At 36.7% G+C, this 20,319-nt stretch overlaps 1 pseudogene; it reads left to right on the forward strand.

Moving 5' to 3' along the window:
• Positions 1–88: 88 nt before the first annotated feature.
• On the forward strand, positions 89–16,322 carry LOC149841033 (cytochrome P450 78A1-like; annotated as a pseudogene).
• The last annotated feature ends 3,997 nt before the right edge of the window (positions 16,323–20,319 follow it).

Raw genomic sequence — 20,319 nt, forward strand, 5'->3', positions numbered from 1 at the left:
GGGCCCAGGGGACTGCCCGTCATAGGCAGCCTCCATGCCCTCAGCCGCGGTTTGGCTCACCTCATGCGAGGTGACAGAGTTGAGGGAAATGGTGCGCGAGGGATTCGATCTGATGGGTGCTTTCAACTGGCCGGATTTCCTCCCTTGGCTCGGCTACTTCTATGACCCTCACTGCATCCTCTCCCATTGTGCTGCTCTCGTCCCTCGCGTCCGCAACTTCATTCGCGGCATCATCGGTGAGCACAAGATGAAAAGGGCTGATGGCTCTAACCTAGGGGATGATGCAGACTTCGTGGACGTTCTGCTCTCCCTTAAGGGAGAAGAGAAGCTCAGAGAGGACGACATGATTGTTGTCCTTTGGGTATCTTACCTATCATCTCTTCCCATCCCATCAAGTATTTTCTTTACTAATTTTTTTGGTTGCTAGATTCCATTAGATATGAGCACCGTGAGAGGGTGTTGTGTGTTCTCCCTCGAAGATGCACAGTTTTCTACCGTGCGTGTTCGGGGGTCCGAATGAGCGCCATGTATATAAGCATATGGGGTTCGTATCTCCGTGTGTGTCAGCATCACTTAGCATTGGAGTCTGGTGCGGTTGTAAAGACTTAAGTACCCTTTTTTCCATCATTCTCGCCATGAAACGACGGTTCGAGAAAAGGATAAAAATGTCCTTCATCCAGAAAAGAGAGTTCTGATCTTAACTCTTCTAAAAGTCCAAACGTTATGTTTCCGCCCTAAGCAGTAAACTCCTATGCTGCCAGTGGATCACTCTTTGACGATGCACCATCTGCTGTAACATGAGCTCTCTTTGATGATGCACCCTTTATTGTCGTCGGAGCACCCTTTGTCGTTGTCTGCTGCCGCCGGAGCACCCTTTGTCGTTGTTTTGAGTCCAGGTTCTCACCTTGGTTTTTAGCTTGTGTTACAACACATTGCCGCCTTTTCGTTCGTGCCTTGTGTTACAAAACATTCCCGGGTTCGTTCCTACCTCGTGGAGATAACTATAAATTGATCGACTAGTTCGATCATTGGTGGTCATCATAGGGGCATTTGTCGGCCATCTCTTTTTACAGTCTTCTCTTCTTCTTCATTTTTGTTTGGCAGAATAGAAAAAAGCAATGACACACAAACATTCCAAAAAATGACTAAGGCGTTGTGAGTACCTTTTCATGTCATCATGCTATTGTTGAAGAACGTATGTCGTCACGAGTGTCATTAAGGCATTGTTTTGTTATTGCAGGTGGATGTATTTTCGACAGTTGGAAAATTAAAGATATTTATAGGGTTGTGGGACCTGTTGACAAGAATGCTTGTTTATAGAAGTGAGGAAGGGCCTCTACCCCATCCGATATCGTCCATTCACTCAGTATATGCAATGTACCGCAAATCGCGATTGTAGTAACATAATACCGATTTGTGAGATATTATATTGTTTGTTAATATTGATTTGTAAGCTACTATATTGAATTTTCATATCGATTTGTAATATATTATATGATATGTATATCGATTTGTAAGATATTATGTGTTTTGTAGTATCGATTTGTAAGCCATTATGCTGAATTGCCGTATTGAATTGTAATATCTTTCAAAATTACAGATGATGATCACGCAATTACGACTGTAGTGTCTCTTGTACGGCCAGATGCACATCATTGCCTTTGTTTATGGCATATCTTTCAAAATGCAACAAAAAACATATGACACATATTTAATCAGAAGACAGGGTTTGATAAAAAGTTTATAAGGTGTATACTTGAGAGCGTAGACGAGGTGTCACCTTTATGTCTGATTTTGAGGAAATGATTTAGATGTACGACCTTGAAGACTGTGTATGGTTAAAAAATTTATATGCAGACAAAGAGAAGTAGGCATTAGCATATGGATGCAAATAATATCAATCCATCTGGTGTTGATGAAAAGTGCCACATAGCCTCCCGTTACCAACAACTATGTAGGGCACTTATGCATATTATAGATTTGGCATCGAAAAGTGTCAAGAGACTCACTTGAAAATGTGCAGTTAATTCACCATTAGTCTGTTGCAGCTCATAAAGAGCATTCTAAGAAAATGGAAGCGAACAACAAAGGTGAAAATCATGTTTTACCTAACCTACATGAGAAGTTGCGCCGAACCGTAAACATCATCTTCAATAAATCAGGAGTCAATGTTGTAGATTATGATAGAAATATTCACCTAGTGAAGGATATTAAAAGGAAACCTACCTCTGATCGCAGTCGTTGGAGGATAAATGGTACACTAGAATTGGTTGGCAAGAAAAGGTCTAAGAAACAACCAACCCCTAAGCAAAAGCAACCAAGCCCTTCGCATGAACAGATATGTAATACATTATTATATTACTTTCTAAGTATTTTGCATTACGTGCATCTTATCAATATCTAACTTGTGTAATTTCCAACATGCAGCAATACGCTACAGACATGCACTCAAACGTTGTGGCCTTCAATCCTCCCGACCAGTTTCAGTGTAACAAAGACATCAGTTTTACAAGTCTTTTGGTATGTAATCAATGTTGGAAGGATGTTTGCATTTCTTGTTAAACTCAATATAGTGTCTTATATTGTTTTGTTTCATGATAGACTCGGTTCAATTCAAATGTGAGCAATGTAACATAAGAATCACGTGTGAATTCTTCAGCTACATAATTGTATTTGATTGTCTTTTTTGCATGTTCGATCGTTGTAATATGTATCCTTCACATGTATAAATCATAAAAGCAAATCGTGATAGGACAAAAACTGTTATTCTATGAAACTTAAAGAATTTTGGTTGTAAGTCGATTTGTATTTATCGAGTTACCTAGATTTGTAATTTATCAATAAACATCATCGCAATTTGTTTTTTCTTCCTCTTTTTCATCTTTTATGAGTCATTGTGTAAATCGCGATACAAATCTTTTCCGCTTTATGGTCGTGGTTGTACAAATGGTTACAGTGAAATCGATTTGCAACTGTTACTTAAACCGGTATCAAGTTGTAAATCGATTTGTAGTTTACCAATAAACATCGCGTCGATTTATTTTTCCTTCTTTTTCGTCTTTTATCAGTCATTGTGTAAATTGCTATATAACATATCGTTGACATAAACAAAGCCTGTAAAAGCAAATCGCGATAGGATAAATCTTTTCTGCTTTATGTCCGTGGCTGTATAAATCGTTACAGTGAAATCAATTTGCAATTGTTACTTAAACCGGTATCAAGTTGTAAATTGATTTATAGTTTACTAATAAACATCATGTCGATTCGTTTTTCCTTCCTTTTTTTTGTCTTTTATCAGTCATTGTGTAAATTGCTATATAACATATCGTTGACATAAATAAATCCTGTAAAAGCAAATCGCAATAGGACAAAAATGTTTTAGCCTTTTATCAATGTTTGTGCAAATCGTTTCATCCTTTTATCAGTCATTGTGTAAATTATAATGGTACAAATTGTTTCGGACATAAGAAGAAGAATAAAAAAGTAGGAGAAGAAAAAAGAACGACCCGTGCGTAAAACCCTAATCTATGTAAAACCCTAATATAGATCTCTGTAAAACCTTGTTCTATGTAAAACCGTACCCTACCCTACCCGACCCGTTCTCCAGGTCTAAAACCCTAATCTGTTTAACCTCTCTTGCTCTTTTTTGCGGTGGTGCAGCTTCTTCTTCTTCAATCCTTTTTTTCTCCTCCGTCTTTATCTTCTTCTTCTTCTTCTTCTCTCTTGTATTTTTCTTTCTTTATGCTTTTGTGTTCCTTTTACCTATACTGATATCCTAGTTGTTTCACGTCGTGGGGAAAGATCTAGATAATATCCTTCGCAGTTGGTGGTTAGCTGATTATGGTGGTTACCTTTTTTGTATATATCCTTCGCAGTTGAAAAAAATATCTGCCTAATTGTTAATATACTTCATGACAAATATGCTACAGTTGTGTGAATTCATCTTCTCTGCATGTTGGCATCAATACCTTATGCAGCTTTGTCAGCTCTGCCTCCATACTTCTCTATAAAGTAGTACACAAGAGTGGTGAGGAAAATGGTGTAGTGGGCTGCAATTACTAATAAGCTTGTTTGCTTGCAGAGAATGTATCATCAGTTGTACATAGAATCGCTTTGTAGCAAGAAATGAACTCGACGATGAACGTGGGTTTCATACTGATGATGAACGTGGGTTGCAATACTAATATTTTTTATAAGTGAATGTGGTTGTAAATCATGTGGATTTGTAGTTATGAAGTTACCGCGACAACGATATGTCTTTGTTTGTGTTTGTGAACGAAATTGATTTGTATTTAAGAAGTTAACTCGATTTGTATCGTTGAACTTATCTCAATTTATACTTTACTAATACGTCAGTTTGTACCATTGAATCAGTCATTGTGTAAGTTATTGTAGAACATATCATACAAATTGCTATAGCACGTAGCCTTCATACGATAAAATTGATTCAGCCATTTATCAAATTTTATGCAAATCGCAACAGGAAGACCGTAAAAGCAATCACGGACATTACAACAATTTGTTCACTGGACAGAACGCTAATCACTTTTAGGATTTTCATTTTCAAAGGGCAAACATTACAATAATTTGTTCACTGTACACAACGCTAATCGCTTTTAGGATTTTCATTTACGAAGGGAGAACATTACAATGCTTTGTTCACTGTATACAACGGTAATCACTTTTACGATTTTCATTTATGAAGGGTGAACATTACAACGATTTGTTCATAGTATACAACACTTATCGCTTTACAATTTTCATTTACGAAGGGTGAATATTACAACAATTTGTTAATAGTACACAACGCTAATCACTTTTGCAATTTTCATTTACGAAGGGAGAACATTACAATGATTTGTTCACATAGACAAAGTTCGCAAAAACAAATCGTGATAGGACAAATACTATTTGCAAAATGACGTCTATGTCGAAGACAATGATTTGCCTTTGCTATAAATAAGAGTCCAACTTATTCCCGTGTTTAGTAAAATTGAAATTTTATTTTAACCCAGAGAGATTTACATAATTTGTATACAGTCTTACAAAATTTGTATACAAAATTTGCATACACAGTCTACAAAATCTATTAGAAATCTCTATACATCATATTACTTCTGGGGGGTCGCGTCGCTCATTGTCTTGTAAGTATTCTTGCCGGTTGAGTTTTTTTCTCTTCCGCAATTAGAAACTCCGTCAATTTTTTGCATAGTTCTGTGCGAAATCCAGGTATATCATCCTGCAACAAAAAGGTAATGTCACACCAATATATAAATTGAGTCCCCAATAATAGAGGATAATAAAACATGTTTAAGTGTAGAGCATACAACGACGAAATCAGGTTCTTGTTCATTGTATATTGCTTTAATATACTTTATTACAAATACGCCACAATCGACGCCATTATTTTGTAAAGGAGTATGGTGTGCACAACGCAAGCTCCACTCACCAATGCCGACATCCAAAACGTCTTTGATGAATCCATTTTGTGGTTAATGCAGAATCAAGTAAATTTCAGGCCACCATACAAGATACGATACACTTATAGATAGAAACTCACCAAATGCATGTTGTCACGTTGTACACCAGTGTGAAAGTCCAATGAGTTGTAGCACCATAATTGTTTTTCCCATAAATTCATCACGTATAAGACTCAATGCTCAGCAGTTTGTCAGAGTGTAGGAATCAGTATCTGCAAATCAATACAATATCTTACAAATCGATAGTACAAATCATGTTAGGACTGTTAGGCCTAAACCTTGGATAAGACGTTTCTTCACTTACCTTTTCACTTGACCAAAAGTCTCCGCAATTATCATCGTTACCCCAACATGGTAGTGCATCTTGAAATCCAATAGAGTATGGCTTTCGGTGAACGTAAGTCTATTGAACGAAATAGTGATAATAGTAAGGTTAAAACATGAAGCAACAAGAGTAAATCAAAAAAGAAAATAAACAAATAAGAGAACCCATATACCATGAAATAAGGGGTGACGATGCGTCTAGTATTGCTTATTGTGTTGCTTTTAATATACATGACAAAATCGGATATAGTCTGTTTGCAATAAATATGAACTTGTTAACATAGATACCCATGGCATACGTAAATATATAACTAATAATGGTTTCATACGTACAAAATTACTGATAGTGTTCTCTTCTGCAAATTCATATTGCAGCCAATTGATGTTCTCTTGAAGCTCTTTGCAGAGTTTTCGGGTACCTTTTTTTGTGAATGTTCCACTGACATGAGCAGAATATTCAATAAACGATATTGAAATTTCTTTCTACAGTACACAACACAAATCAAATATACGCCATAAAAGAGGCAAATGTTGAAGAAACTCGTCATGAGGTTTAGACAATATATGCCTGAATCACCATTGTTGGTCGTGTAGCTGTCGCCATCTCCTTTGTCGCCATCGCTGGCCGTGTAGCTATCGCCATCTTCTTCATCACCATTGCTAGCCATATAGCTGTCGTCGTCTCCTTCTTCGACATCGATACCCCCTTTGCGACGAAGCAAGTCATATGTTTGATTCACGAACGCGTCGTTTATAAAGGAAACACTGGTTCATATGTTCCTTAATCATGAAGCAAAGCAAAGTGACATCCTCCTGAACTTGTGCGACGTGTCATTCATATATAAAAGAAACATCATTTCACCTATCGCTCGTTTTAAAAAATCACACGCAAATTAATTGCATTGCACATTAATTAAATAAAAAAATGTCATTTCATTTGCCTTTTACAAAACTAGTCAACGTGATAGGACGTATCAAGTAAATCGCGATAACACTTATCGTTACAGTGAAATCTATTTGCAACTAAGTCTCCATTTGTAGTTCACTAAGTCTAAATATTGTGTCGATTTGTTTATTTTTTTTCTTTTCTACATTTTATGAATCTGTAATTGTGTAAACATGATAAGATAATCGTTAACATAGACAAAGTTCATCAACGCAAATCAGGATAGCATAAATCGATTCACAACTGTTACTTAAATTTGTATCAAGTTGTAAAATGATTTGTATTTATGAAGTTACCTTGATTTTACTTTATCTAGTCTGAATATCGTCTCGATTTGTTTTTCTTTTCCGCTATTTATGAATCAGTCATTATGTAAATCATGATAAGACATATCGTTCACATTGACAAAGCTCATAACAGCAAATCGCAATAGGATAGATATTATTAAATTCTGAAACTTAAAGTATTTTGGTTGTAAGTCGATTTGTATTTATTAAGTTACCTAGATTTGTAGTTTACCAATAAACATCATGGCAATTTGTAAATCGATTTATATTTATGAAGTTACCTCGATTTTTACTTTATCTAGTCTGAATAATGTTTCGATTTGTGTGATGGGTTTAGGTGGGGGAGTGATTGAATTGGGTTGTTTTTGAGACCCATTTAGCTATCATGAAATCCAAACCCAATCTAGATCCTAAACCTTAAAACCCTAAACTATAAACCCTAAACCCTAAACCCTACAACATAAAACCCTAAACCCTACAACATAAAACCCTAAATCCTAAACCCTAAACCTTAAAACCTTACAACATAAAACCCTACAACCCTAAACCCTAAACACAAAAACCTACAACCTACAACCCTAAACCCTAAAACCCTAAACCCTACAACATAAAACCTTATAACATAAAACCCTAAATCCTAAACCCTAAACCCTAAACCCTAAAACCCTACAACATAAAACCCTAAAACCCTAAACACAAAAACCTACAACCCTAAACCCTAAACCCTAAAACCCTAAACCCCAAAACCCTACAACATACAACCCTACAACCCTAAACCCTAAACTTCAAAACCTACAACCCTAAAACCCTAAACCCTAAACCCTACAACCTAAAACCCTAAACCCTAAAACCCTACAACATAAAACCCTAAATCCTAAACCTTAAACCTATATCCTAAACCCTAAACATCAAGCAAATCATGTTAGTACGTAGTCTTTATACGTACAAATTGTTTCACTCTTTTATCAATGTTTGTGTAAATCGCAATAGGAAGACCGTTAAAGCAAATATCATAATTTACGCAATGACGTCTATGTCCGCCACAATGATTTGCCTTTGTTACTATAATATTGTTAAATCGATGTTGTTGTAAGTTGATTTATATTTATCAAGTTACCTCGATTTGTTCTTTACCAATAAACATTGTGTCAAGTTATTTTTTTTTCTCCTTTTGCCTTTTATCAGTCATTGTGTAAATCGCAATAGTACAAATCATTACGGACATAAGAAGGAGAAGAATAAAGAAGAAGGAGAAGAAAAAAGAAAGACATAAGAAAAAGAAGAAGAAGAGGTACACATGCGTAAAACCCTAATATAGATCTGTTTTATATCCTGTTCTATGTAAAACCCTACCTGACCCAACCTGACCCGTTCTCTAGGTCTAAAACCCTAATCTATTTAATCTCTCTTGCTCGTTTCTGCGGCAGTGCAACTTCTTCTTCTTCAATCCCTTTTTTCTCCTCTGCCTTTATCTTCTTCTTCTTCTTCTTCTTCTTCTTCTTCTTCTTCTCTTATATTTTTCTTTCTTCTTTGTTCTTCTGTGTTCATTCTACTTGTGCTGATATCCTAGTTGTTTCATGCCATGAGGAAAGATCTGAATAATCTTCGATGATGATTATAATGGTTATCTTCTGTGTATACATCGATATATTCATGGCATATACGACTCTGACGTATTTATCGTGAAGTAAATCAAAGTTTATGCAGAATATAACGACCATAATCATCCTCAATCATTGTCACCATACTGAAGCAACCACAGATATTCTGCATGATATATCGAGGTAGATGCTGATGACCATCTATTTGATTTATTCCTATTGTCGGACCCTCCATCGTTCGCAACCCATCCTTTGTAGTTGAAAAAATATTTGCTTAATCTTCGATATACTTCATGACAAATATGTTGATGATTATGTCTATTTTCTTTGATGATGATGGTCATGTATTGTATCTAAGTCAAACCATTCCTCATGATGTATTCTAGACTAATACTCAATTTTTTTAAATGAATGTTGTTGTAAATCACATCGATTTGTAGTTTTGAACTTACTGCGACAACGCTATGTCTTTGTGAACGAAATCAATATTTTATTTATAAAGTTTCCTTCACTGTATGGTTGAGGTTACCTCAATTTGTATGTTACTAAGTCTAAACATCGTGTCAATATGTTTATTATTTTTCTTTTCTGCCTTTAATGAATCAGTCTTCGTATAAATCATGATCTGTTATAGAAATAATTATATAATTATAGAATGTCATGTTACAACAAATAATTATAATTGGTTGCATGATAATCAGTATCAAGCAAATAGTGATAGCACATAGCCTTCATACGTACAAATTATTTCAGCCTTTTATTGATTATTATGTAAATCGCTAAACGCGATTGGAAAGCTCGTAAAAATAAATCATAATTTCTACAGTACACAACGCTAAACGATTCTTCAATTTTTATTTATGAAGGCAGAACATATTGTGACCGCATTTGTCTCCCCATATTCTGCACATGCTCGTAAAAGCAAATTGCGATAGGACAATTTGTTTCTGCTTTATGTCCTTAGTTGTATAAATCATGTCAGAACACTTCTTCTAAAAAAACAAATCGCTATCTGTTATAGAATGTTTCGTTACTGCTACCAAGTCAATTTGTATCAAGCAAATAGTTGTACATGTACTATATCTGAATTGTTATACCAGATATTGTCCCAGAGTGATTTACACAATGGCATCTGTATTGTTAATGTTAACTCAATTTGTACTTTACTAAGTCTAAACATCATGTTGATTTATTTATTTTTCTTTTCTGTTATTTTTTAATGTCATTAAGTAAACTGTGATAGAACATATCGTTCGCTAGGACAAAGCTCATAAAGGAAAATTGCAATAGGATATTCAAACAGATTTGGTTCGATTACTTAATGGGTTTAGGTGGGATGGATGTACAGATCGTGATAAAACACCTTCTATAAAAAACAAATCGTGATCTCTTATACAACTGGTTGCAAGCCAATCGCGATCTCTTATAAAAAACAAATTGCAATCACTTTTATTTATGAAGGTCGAACATTACAATGATCTATTTAGTGGCACTTGTGTGTTACACTTATTAAAAAAAGAATTAAACAATTAAAGAATGCCACATTACAAAAAAAAATTATAGAATTACAACAAAGAATTATAGAATTACAACAAAGAATTATCGAGATAAAAAGAATCGTTATCGTTTATTCAGTGGTACTTGACAACTCAGATGGACTATGACATACAAATCGTCTCTTTCTTTTTCTTGGTGGGCTCTCTATCCTCGGTGGCCTCTTGGTTCCCTCGATCTTATTATAAATAATGGTCATCATGTCTACCAATGTATCATATTGTGACCGCATTTGTCTCCCCAAATTTCTCACCAGCTTCTGTAAGTCCTTATTCTCCCTCTCCAACATCTCTAACCTTGTGACGGAGACTACCTTCTCTTTTGTGAGTTGTGTTCTCTCCTCATCGTGTACTGCAACTGAGGTAATCGTTGTTGTGGTCAGAGGGAGACGATGAATGTGTTTTCTATGTTGGGAGATGACATGATGGATGATAGGAGGGAGGCATGGGTTCCCAATATTCTCAATCTCCAGATTTCGATGCATGGGTTCCCAATATTTTTGGAAATAGTTGGGATCATATTGTTGTTATTTATAATCATACGCTATGGCACAAACACCTCTTTTGTTCTAGCTATCCAATTATTCCTTGTAGAATTCGTGCCAATTCACGTTCCTGACCCCACTACTATTCATCTTCCTTCTTACTTCAACAGGCTTCTTTAGGGTAGACTGTCCTAAGCTAGATTATAGGAGAACTCGACTACTATGCTGCAACTTGGCTTCATAATTATTAAACACCCAAATATCGCAGTCAGACAGTCGTGTAGCCTCAGCAACAACCTCTTGGTCCTTGTCCTCCCCATCTCCATACGGTCTCTACACAACTTGTATATTAGAGATTATGGTTTAGGTATAGACAATTATTCATGCTAATAAATGCTAAATATTTAAATAATTTATAATAATGAGTGCTAAATATATTACAATGAGTGTTACTAATAATGCTAACGGTTACAATGACTTACACTAACGAAAGTTAAATGCTCAAGGGATAACGATTTGTATTAAGGAATACAAAATCCTGTAATGATAATTACTTAAGAATGCAAATGATTACAACGATTTACACTAATAAAAGTTAAATGCTAAAGTGATAACGATTTATACTACGGAATAAAAAATCTTACAATGATCATTACTTAAGAATGCAAACGATTACAACGATTTACACTAATGAAAGTTAAATGTTAAAGCAATAACGATTTGTACTAAGGAATATAAAATCCTGCAACAATCATTACTTAAGAATGCAAACGATTATAACAATTTACAGTACTGAAAGTTAAATGCTAAAGCGATAACGATTTGTACTAAGGAATACAAAATTATGCAATGATTATTACTTAAGAATGCAAACGATTACAACGATTTACAGTACTGAAAGTTAAATGTTAAAGCAATAACGATTTGTACTGAGGAATACAAAATCCTGCAACGATCATTACTTATGAATGCAAACGATTACAACAATATACAATATTGAAAGTTAAATGCTTAAGCGATAATGATTTGTACTAAGGAATACAAAATCCTATAATGATCATTACTTAAGAATGCAAGCGATTACAACAATTTACAGTACTAAAAGTTAAATGCTAAAGCGATAGCGATTTATACTAACGAAAACAAAATCCTGCAGTGATGATTACTTAAGAATGCTAAACATTTCAACGATTTATACTAATGAATGATAAATACTGAAATGATTGTAAACGATTTTAAACCATTTACCTCATTTAATTGCAGACCATCTAAAATGAACTTAGCATTATCTTCCTTGACATTTATTCTAGCCCACCGACCGATCTTTGGAAAACCATAAATCGCAGGGCCACACTAAGGACGCAACGCGACAATATGCTCCCACGCCTAGGCCTACAAAATCAATATATTATTAAGACTATAACCTTCAACGATTTTAGTCTACAACTACCAAATATGTAACAAACAATTACCTGGACAAATGACCAAAACCCAGCGATGGTTTTTGTACCCTTACTCGCACGATAAAGTTGATTGTACAAGTGTGCGAGCATAGCAGCACCTCATGTATAGTTGTCAACTTCATCAAAGTCTTCCAAGAACTACAACCACAAGTAACTTAACATCGAACCAGACAAATCCGAAAATAAAGTAAGTCCAAAAAAATAAAGAAGGAAGTTGTGCAACTCTTAGTCAGCTCTTTCAGATGCACATGTAGCAGACCGACCTTCCCATTTATTATAGAAAGAAAAAACTTTTAGCGATGTAGAATTGCTTCCACCAGAAACTCCAATCCTCTATCAGCATTCCTAGAAGGGCCGTGCACTTGTCTCTTGCGTTATAGTTTGAATCCCATAATAGAACAACACTTCCATGGCACTTAAGATTCGTAATCTGCATCATATCATCTAGGGTCACGATAATCTCAAAAGAATCAAACTGGAATGTGTTCATCTTATGATTCCACTTATTTACTAGGTGGGTCATAGTGTTCCAGCATATTTCAAAATAATGTTGGTTCAGAAGGCCGTCGAAGTGCATATTTCGCAATCAATCCTTTTGATATTCACTCAGTTGTCCATACTACAACAGAACTACAGGCCACTGACACCACCCTCTGAGCTTTTCACCTGGTGCTCTACTTCTCTTCTGACCTTCCTGTAACATAAAATAACATATTATTTGTATCAATTGTAAATTAGTCTCATTTGTACTTTTATACGTCATTGTACATAATAATCGTTATAAATAATAATTGTTGCACATACGCTATCACAATAATCGCTATATATAGTAATCACTATCATAGTAATCGCTATGTATAGTAATTGCTATCACAGTAATCGCTATACATAATAATACCTATCACAGTAAATCGTACACAGTAATCGCTATCACATTAATTGCTATATATAGTAATTGTTATCACAATAATACCTATTACAGTAAATCATGACAGACATGATCAATTTACGTACCTTGATCACACTTTTCTCATCTTCATCCCCTCCCTCTATCCTCTGCCTTTCTTGTTGCTCTGCCACTTCCCTTTGCTTTTTTACTTCTTCCTTTTTTCTCTCCTTCGCCTCCCTCCTCTGCTTTTCAATTTATTCCTTCCTTTCCATTTCCTTTTCTTCCTCCTCCTGCTTTTTTCTTTCACTTTCCTTCTCTTCCTCTTGCTTCTTCCTTTTTCTTTCTTATCTTCTTCGTCCTCTTTCTCCTTCATTTGCCTTTCTTTCTCTTCCTCATCCTCTTTCTCCTTCCTTTGCCTTTTCTTCTCTTCCTCATCCTGATGCTTCTTTCTTTATCGTTCCTCTTCCATCTTTATCATTTGTCTTTCCTTCTCTTTCTCCTGTTTCTTCTTCTTCAATTGCATTTCCCCCTCCTCATTCTTTTTTTGCCTTTTCCACTCCTCCTCCTTCATTTGCCTTTTCTTCCTTTGCTTTTTAAAATATTTATGCTTCATCATTTATCTTTCTCTCTCCTCCTCCTCCTTCTTCCTTTGCCTTTTCCTCTCCTCCGCCTTCCTCCTTTGCCTTTGCCTTTGCCTTTGCCTTTGCCTCTCCTCCTCCTCCTCCTTCTCCTTCTTTATTTGTCTTTGTTTTTCATTCTCCTCCTCCTTATTCCTTTGTTTTTCCTTCTCTTCGTCATCCTTCTTTTTCTTATTCTTCATCTTTAGTTTTTCCTCATTCTTCCTTTGCTCTTCAGCCTCAATATATGATGAATAATCGTCCGCATAATACAATTCTAACGCTTTGTCCCTATATTTATCATTCTCAATCTTTATTATATTTTGGTACCTTTCATAACGCTCATATAGATGGGACTGGCGGATAACTTCTCTAATAGTCATCCCATAGAACGGCGGAGGATTTCTTGTTTGACGAGCTTTAGACATTGTTAACCTGCACAACACATAAATTTAATTGCATCATTATATGTTACAACTGCCTTCCTAAGTATATAGCAATATAAATTATCCCATTCATTAAACAATCACCAACATTACAAATCATCGCAATATTTGGTTTCATAAGTAAACATCGTTGTAAGATTTAGCAAACTTAAGTACAAATCGTGGTAACTTTATAAATATACATCCCTATTGCTTTAAATGTATAAATCGTTACTGCTTCAAACTTATAAATCATTGTATAAATCACAACCTTCATAAGTAAATATTGTTATAACGTTTGGACTTCATACGTAAACATTGTTGTACGATTTATCAAACTTAAGCATAAATCATGGTAGTTTCATTATATCGTTATTGCTTCAAACGTATGAATCGTTGTTGCATTGAATGTACAAATCGTTATTGATTTAAATATATAAATCGTCCATGCTTCAAAGATACAAATTATTGTAGAAATTTAGCCTTCATAAGTACATATCGTTGAAATGTTTGACCTTCATAAGAACAAATCACGCTAACTGTTTTTTGATGCCCAGAAGGTCGATAGGTACAAATCAATTTGTTTCAGTATGAAAATAGGTGTTATTTAGCATTTAGATTTACAAATCGATTTATTTGCATAATGAAACCTTGGTAATCCGACAGTGGAGGAAAAACACCTAGAAGGTAGGCACAGTCGATGGTGGCAACGATGCTACCACTGCGCAAATGATGGCAAAGGTTGCTCAGGCGGCAGCAGATGATGGCAAAGAGTGCTCCGACGATAGCAGACGACGGTAAAGGGTGTTCCAACAGCAACAGACGATAACAAAGGGTGCCCCGGCGGCATCAGACGATGACAAAGGGTGCTCCGACATAGACGATGGCAAAGGATGCTCCAGCGGTAGCAGACGACGACAAAGGGTGCTCTGGCGACAGCATACAATGGCAAAAGGTGCTCTGGTGGAAGCAAGCGATGTCAAAGAAGGGTCTGGTGGCAACAGACGATGACAAAGGGTGTGTCGTCAAAGGGAGCTCCTGTTACAGCAGATGGTGCAAAAGTTTACTGCTTAAGGCCAAAACAGAACGTTTGGAATTTGAAGAGTTAACATCATTCTCGAACCAACGTTTCACTTTTCTAGATAGAGGATCTCAAACCGTCATTTCACTTTTCTAGATAGACATTTTTGTCCTTTTCTCGAATAGTCATTTCATGACAAGAATGGCGATAAAGGGTACTTAAGTCTTTGCAACCACACTGAATTCTGATGCTAAGTGATGCCGACACACATGGGGATACGAGACCCATGAGCTTTTATACGTGGCACTCATTCGGACCCCCGAACACGCACTGTAGTTAACGATCGTCTTTGAGGGGAACATATAACCTGCTTCGGAGCACCGTGTATCAAAATTCTGGCTTGTTGCTATTATTGGTTGTTTCATTTACTTCCCCTTAGTCTTTGGCTTTTTTTTTAAGTTACAGTTTGGGCTTAGGGATGATTTTAATGAGCAGTAGTAGTGCAGTATTGTGTGTGCCTTATTGGGAGTATGTTGCTAGCTTTGGTTTCTTAATTATCATTTGATGCAAATTAATTCTCTTTTTTCTTTGCATGTGGTTGCAGGAAATGATCTTCCGTGGCACTAACATGATAGCCCTGTTAACTGAGTGGGTGATGGCAGAGTTGGTGTTGAACCCTCAAATTCAGGCCAAGCTTCAAAGGGAGCTTGATGAGGTCGTGGGGAAGGAGAGGAGTGTCACTGATACTGATGTTTCCAAGCTATCCTACCTACAGATGGTGGTGAAGGAGATGTTGAGGGTGCACCCACCTAACCTGCTGCTGTCGTGGGCATGCCTTATGACAAGTGGCGTGCATCTCAACAATAGGATGGTGGTGTCGGCCAAGACGATGGTCATGGTGAACATATGGGCCATCACCCACGACTCTAAGGTGTGGAAAGATGCCTTGGTGTTTAAGCCGGAGAGGTTCATGGTTGAGGAAGGTGGGGAGTGCATGGACGCGAGGGGAAATGACTTGAGGTTGGCTTTGTTCGGTGTGGGCAGAAGGGTGTGGCTGGGCAAAAACCTTGGGCTCATTACTGTGAGCCTATGGGTCACCAAGTTGGTGCACCATTTCACCTGGGTGCAGGCTCAGTGAAAGGAGGTTGATCTGAGTGAGGTGCTTAAGTTGTCCTGCGAGATGAAGTACCCTCTCTATGTTGTGGCGGTCCCTCATGATGTTGCTTTCTAGGGCCTCTATTTAAAGGGATTTTTTTGCTTTGCTGATGGTTGCCAGTTTTGGTCATGTTGGTCCTAGAATTTTGAAACGACCAACCAATACTATCAAATATTAGTTTGAGTTGTGTCCTTGCTATTCATCAAATATTATCAGAATGCAGCCATATAGTTTTATAGTAATGTAATGCATTTAGCGGGATTATGTAGTTTGAAAGGTTACACCGAGCTAAGAAGTGTTATCGTGATAAGAGCATGATCATCTCCTAATATCACAGAGTTTGATTCTTGATATATTCACCTTCTATTATTAGTTTATTTCTTCCTCCTTTTGTATTGCTGAAAAGTTGTTATAATGTTTATCCAGCTATACTTCTTATATATATGCTCGTTGAAGGCATGAATGAACAATAGACAATTGGGGGTGGTCTTCTCCGTGGATGTAGGCACGTATGTGCTAAACCACGTTACATAGTGTTTCTTGTGGTTTTATGCTTTTTATAACATGGTATCAGAGCCCTTTGCTTTGTTCTTGTCGTGTTGATCCTTAACGTCTGCAATTATGGGTGCTCGTGTTGGTGTGCATCATAACGAAAAACAATAAATCATCAGTGTCTTAGAATCCTTCGAAAGCAGTTGTTCAAGAGTCAAATCCTATTATGAAGATCACCACCACCCTATTCAATGATACCAACTACTTGAGTTGGTTGAAGGCCGCCAATTTTTTTCTGAGTGGTAAATCCAAGCTTGGGTATGTTACGAGCAAGATTAAATCACCTGAAAAAACCAATCTCATGTATGATGAGTGGGAGTCAGAAAATCATCTTGTGATGTCTTGATTTCTCAACTCCATGGAGCCAACTATTGCCAAAAGTTTCCTCTTCCTGAAAATGGTGCAAGAAATTTGGGAAGTTGTTCACGAAGTCTATGGAGAACAGCAAAATCTAATGCGAGTCTATGAACTTCAGCAAGACATTACCAAGTTCACCCGCGGCAACATGCCTTTTAATATTTACATCAACACTCTTCGAGGTATGTATGATGGACTTTTGCAATACAGACATCCTACTGCCGACCTCCTAGTTAGTCAGCAACGCTTTGAGGAAGACAAAATCTTCAAGGCATTGGCTGGTCTAAACCAAGATTATGATGCTCTTAAAAGCCAATTTCTTATGACAAATCCACTGCCCTCCTTCAATGTCGTGTGTGCCATCATCCAGCAAGAAGACGCACGATGAAAGGTGACGAATTTGGTTACCAAAAGTGGATATGAGCAACTGGACAAAATGGTGTTTTGTGCTGCCTCTAAACCCGTGATTGAAACCAATGAACAACAGAATACCAATCAGCAAGACAAATCCAAGAACCGGCCCAAGATGAGATGTACCCACTGTAGGAAGTTGGGTCATACCCGCGAGTAGTGTTGGGATCTTATTGGTCGTCCAACCAAAGACAAGTAGAATCGACCTAAACCTGTTGCGGCAAACTATGTCACCAAGGAAGACCTGGCTCAATTTTTCCAACAGATGGCAAAGACAAACTTTACCACCAATCAGCTAATGGCAGAGACCAGTAAATCTGAAGGTAAATTTTGTGCCTATATTTCTCATAATTTTGGATGTGAATGAGTAGTTGACTCCAGGGTGACTCGTCATATGGCCAATGCTTTCTTTAAATCAAACAAGTGTGACAAAATCTACTATAACTCAGTCTTTACTGCCGATGAGTCTCCCATGCAAGTTAAAGGGTCCAAAAAAATGCAGTTTTTAAATCAAGACATAGAGTCGAAAGTTTGGCATGTCCCTAAAATTTCTGCTAACCTATTGTCCATAAGCAAATTAACCAAGATTTACAATTGCTTGGCTATTTTTTCCCCTACGAAGGTGATTTTCTAGGACATGTTGACGAAGAGGGAGATTGGTAGAGGGATAGAACACGATGGGTTGTATATGCTCCAAAGTCATGATCGTTCTCTGCTTAGTCATGGTCATCAAAATACACCCTTCGACTTGTGGCGTTCCAGACTCGGACATGCTTCCAACCACGTATTGAAGTTGTTAATTCCTAACCTGAGTTCTTCTAATCTGGCGTGTGATGCATGCGAGTTTTTCAAAGCCACTCGACTACCTTTTCATGTCTCAGACAGTAGATCAGATGTTTTATTTGAACTCGTTCATTCTGATGTATGGGGACCAACCCCTATTGATTCTCTATTTAGATATAGATATTATGTCACTTTTGTTGAAGATAAATCTCATGTTACTTGGATATTTTTTCTCAAACATAAAAGTGAAGTTACCTCAGTTTTCAGAAAAATTTATAACATGGTACTTACTCAATATGGTGTTCAAATTAAGTACCTCGGGTTAGATAATGGGGAAGAGTATATAAATGACATCTTGGGGAACTTTATGGCTCAAAAAGGCATTCTTCCCTAAATTACTTGTGTCGGAACACCCCAACAAAATGGGGTAGCTGAATGCAAGAATAGACACCTCCTAAATGTTGCTAGATCTTTGATATTTCATATGTACATGCCTCAAAGTTATTGGGTAGACACTATTTTCGTTGCTTGCTATATTATAAACCGTATTCTCAGTGCCAATTTCAATGATAAAATTCCCATGAAAATTTTGATGAAAAAGTCAGTTTCTTTACAACACCTAAAAGTATTTGGGTGTAAGTGTTATGTTCATATTCAAGAAAAATTTCGATCTAAACTTGATAAGCAGGTTGTCAAGTATGTTTTTCTTGGGTATTCAACATCAAAAGGGGGATACAAATGCTTTGATCCTAAAACAAGAAAATCATATGTTTCTCGGGATGTGAAGTTTTTTTAAAAAAGAGTCATGTTTTCCAAGTTGGCAATTGGATGGTTAGCATGAGGGGGAGATTCAATATGATCAGAGTCATGGTCCCATCCTTCCCATTCTCAAAATGGGTAATAGTGGCATCCCTCCTCAAAATCCAAACCCAAACCTAACCTCCTCTTCAGATATTTTAAATCAAACCTCCTCTTCAGATATTTCCAGCTCCATGAACTTAGACTTCGTGAATCCTAATCAAAGTCATGTTCCTAATACCTCTTCAAACTCTACTATCCAAACAGAGCCTCCAAATCAAAATGACCAACGAGATCCCGAGTCAAGCTCTACTTTACCAAACTCAGAGTCAAATCCACCAGTTAGAAAATCAACTCGGGTTACTAGACTACCAAGCTGACTTAGTGATTATTATACCTATTGTACATCTCATACTATTCATCACCCAATTGATCAAACCCTTAACCTTGAAATCCTGACCCCCTCATACCTGACCTATCTCATGAAAATTTATGCGTATCATGAACCCTCAAACTTCCAAGAAGCCAACAATGACTCAAAATGGAAGGCTGCCATGGATGAGGAACTGAAAGCCCTTGATAAAAATAAAACATGGGAAATGGTTCCTCTCCCTCAATAAAAGAAAATTGTTGGGTGTCGATGGATATACAAAATAAAATACAATAGTGATGGAATGATCGAAAGGTTCAAAGCTAGGCTTATTGCCAAGGGGTATACTCAGAAGGAAGGAATTGATTTTACTGAAACCTTTGCCTCAGATGCTAAAATGAATTAAATACAAATTCTTTTGCCTATAGCTGCTAATAAGAACTGAGAGACTCTTCAGCTGGATGTAAAAAATGTTTTTTTGCATGGTAACCTAGAAGAAGTGTATATGGATCCACCTCCAAAAAGTAAAAATTTGAAATGTCTAGTTTGTAGACTAAGAAAATCCATTTATGATCTTAAACAATCCCCCTGTGCATGGTTTTTAAAACTTAGTGATGCTCTTGTCGACATTGGCTTTCAAAGGAGCACAGTCGATTATAATATATGTTTGTCTGTTGAAAGTCGTATGGCACTATTATACTCCTAGTATATGTTGATGATATCATCATGACTGGTGATGACTACAAGTTGATGGAAAAGTTGAAAGCGTTTTTGCATAAACGTTTTGAAATCAAAGATTTG

This window comes from Nuphar pumila, chromosome 4, assembly GCF_984573655.1.
Source record: "Nuphar pumila chromosome 4, dmNupPumi1.hap1.1, whole genome shotgun sequence".
In the NCBI taxonomy this organism is placed as follows: Eukaryota; Viridiplantae; Streptophyta; class Magnoliopsida; order Nymphaeales; family Nymphaeaceae; genus Nuphar; species Nuphar pumila.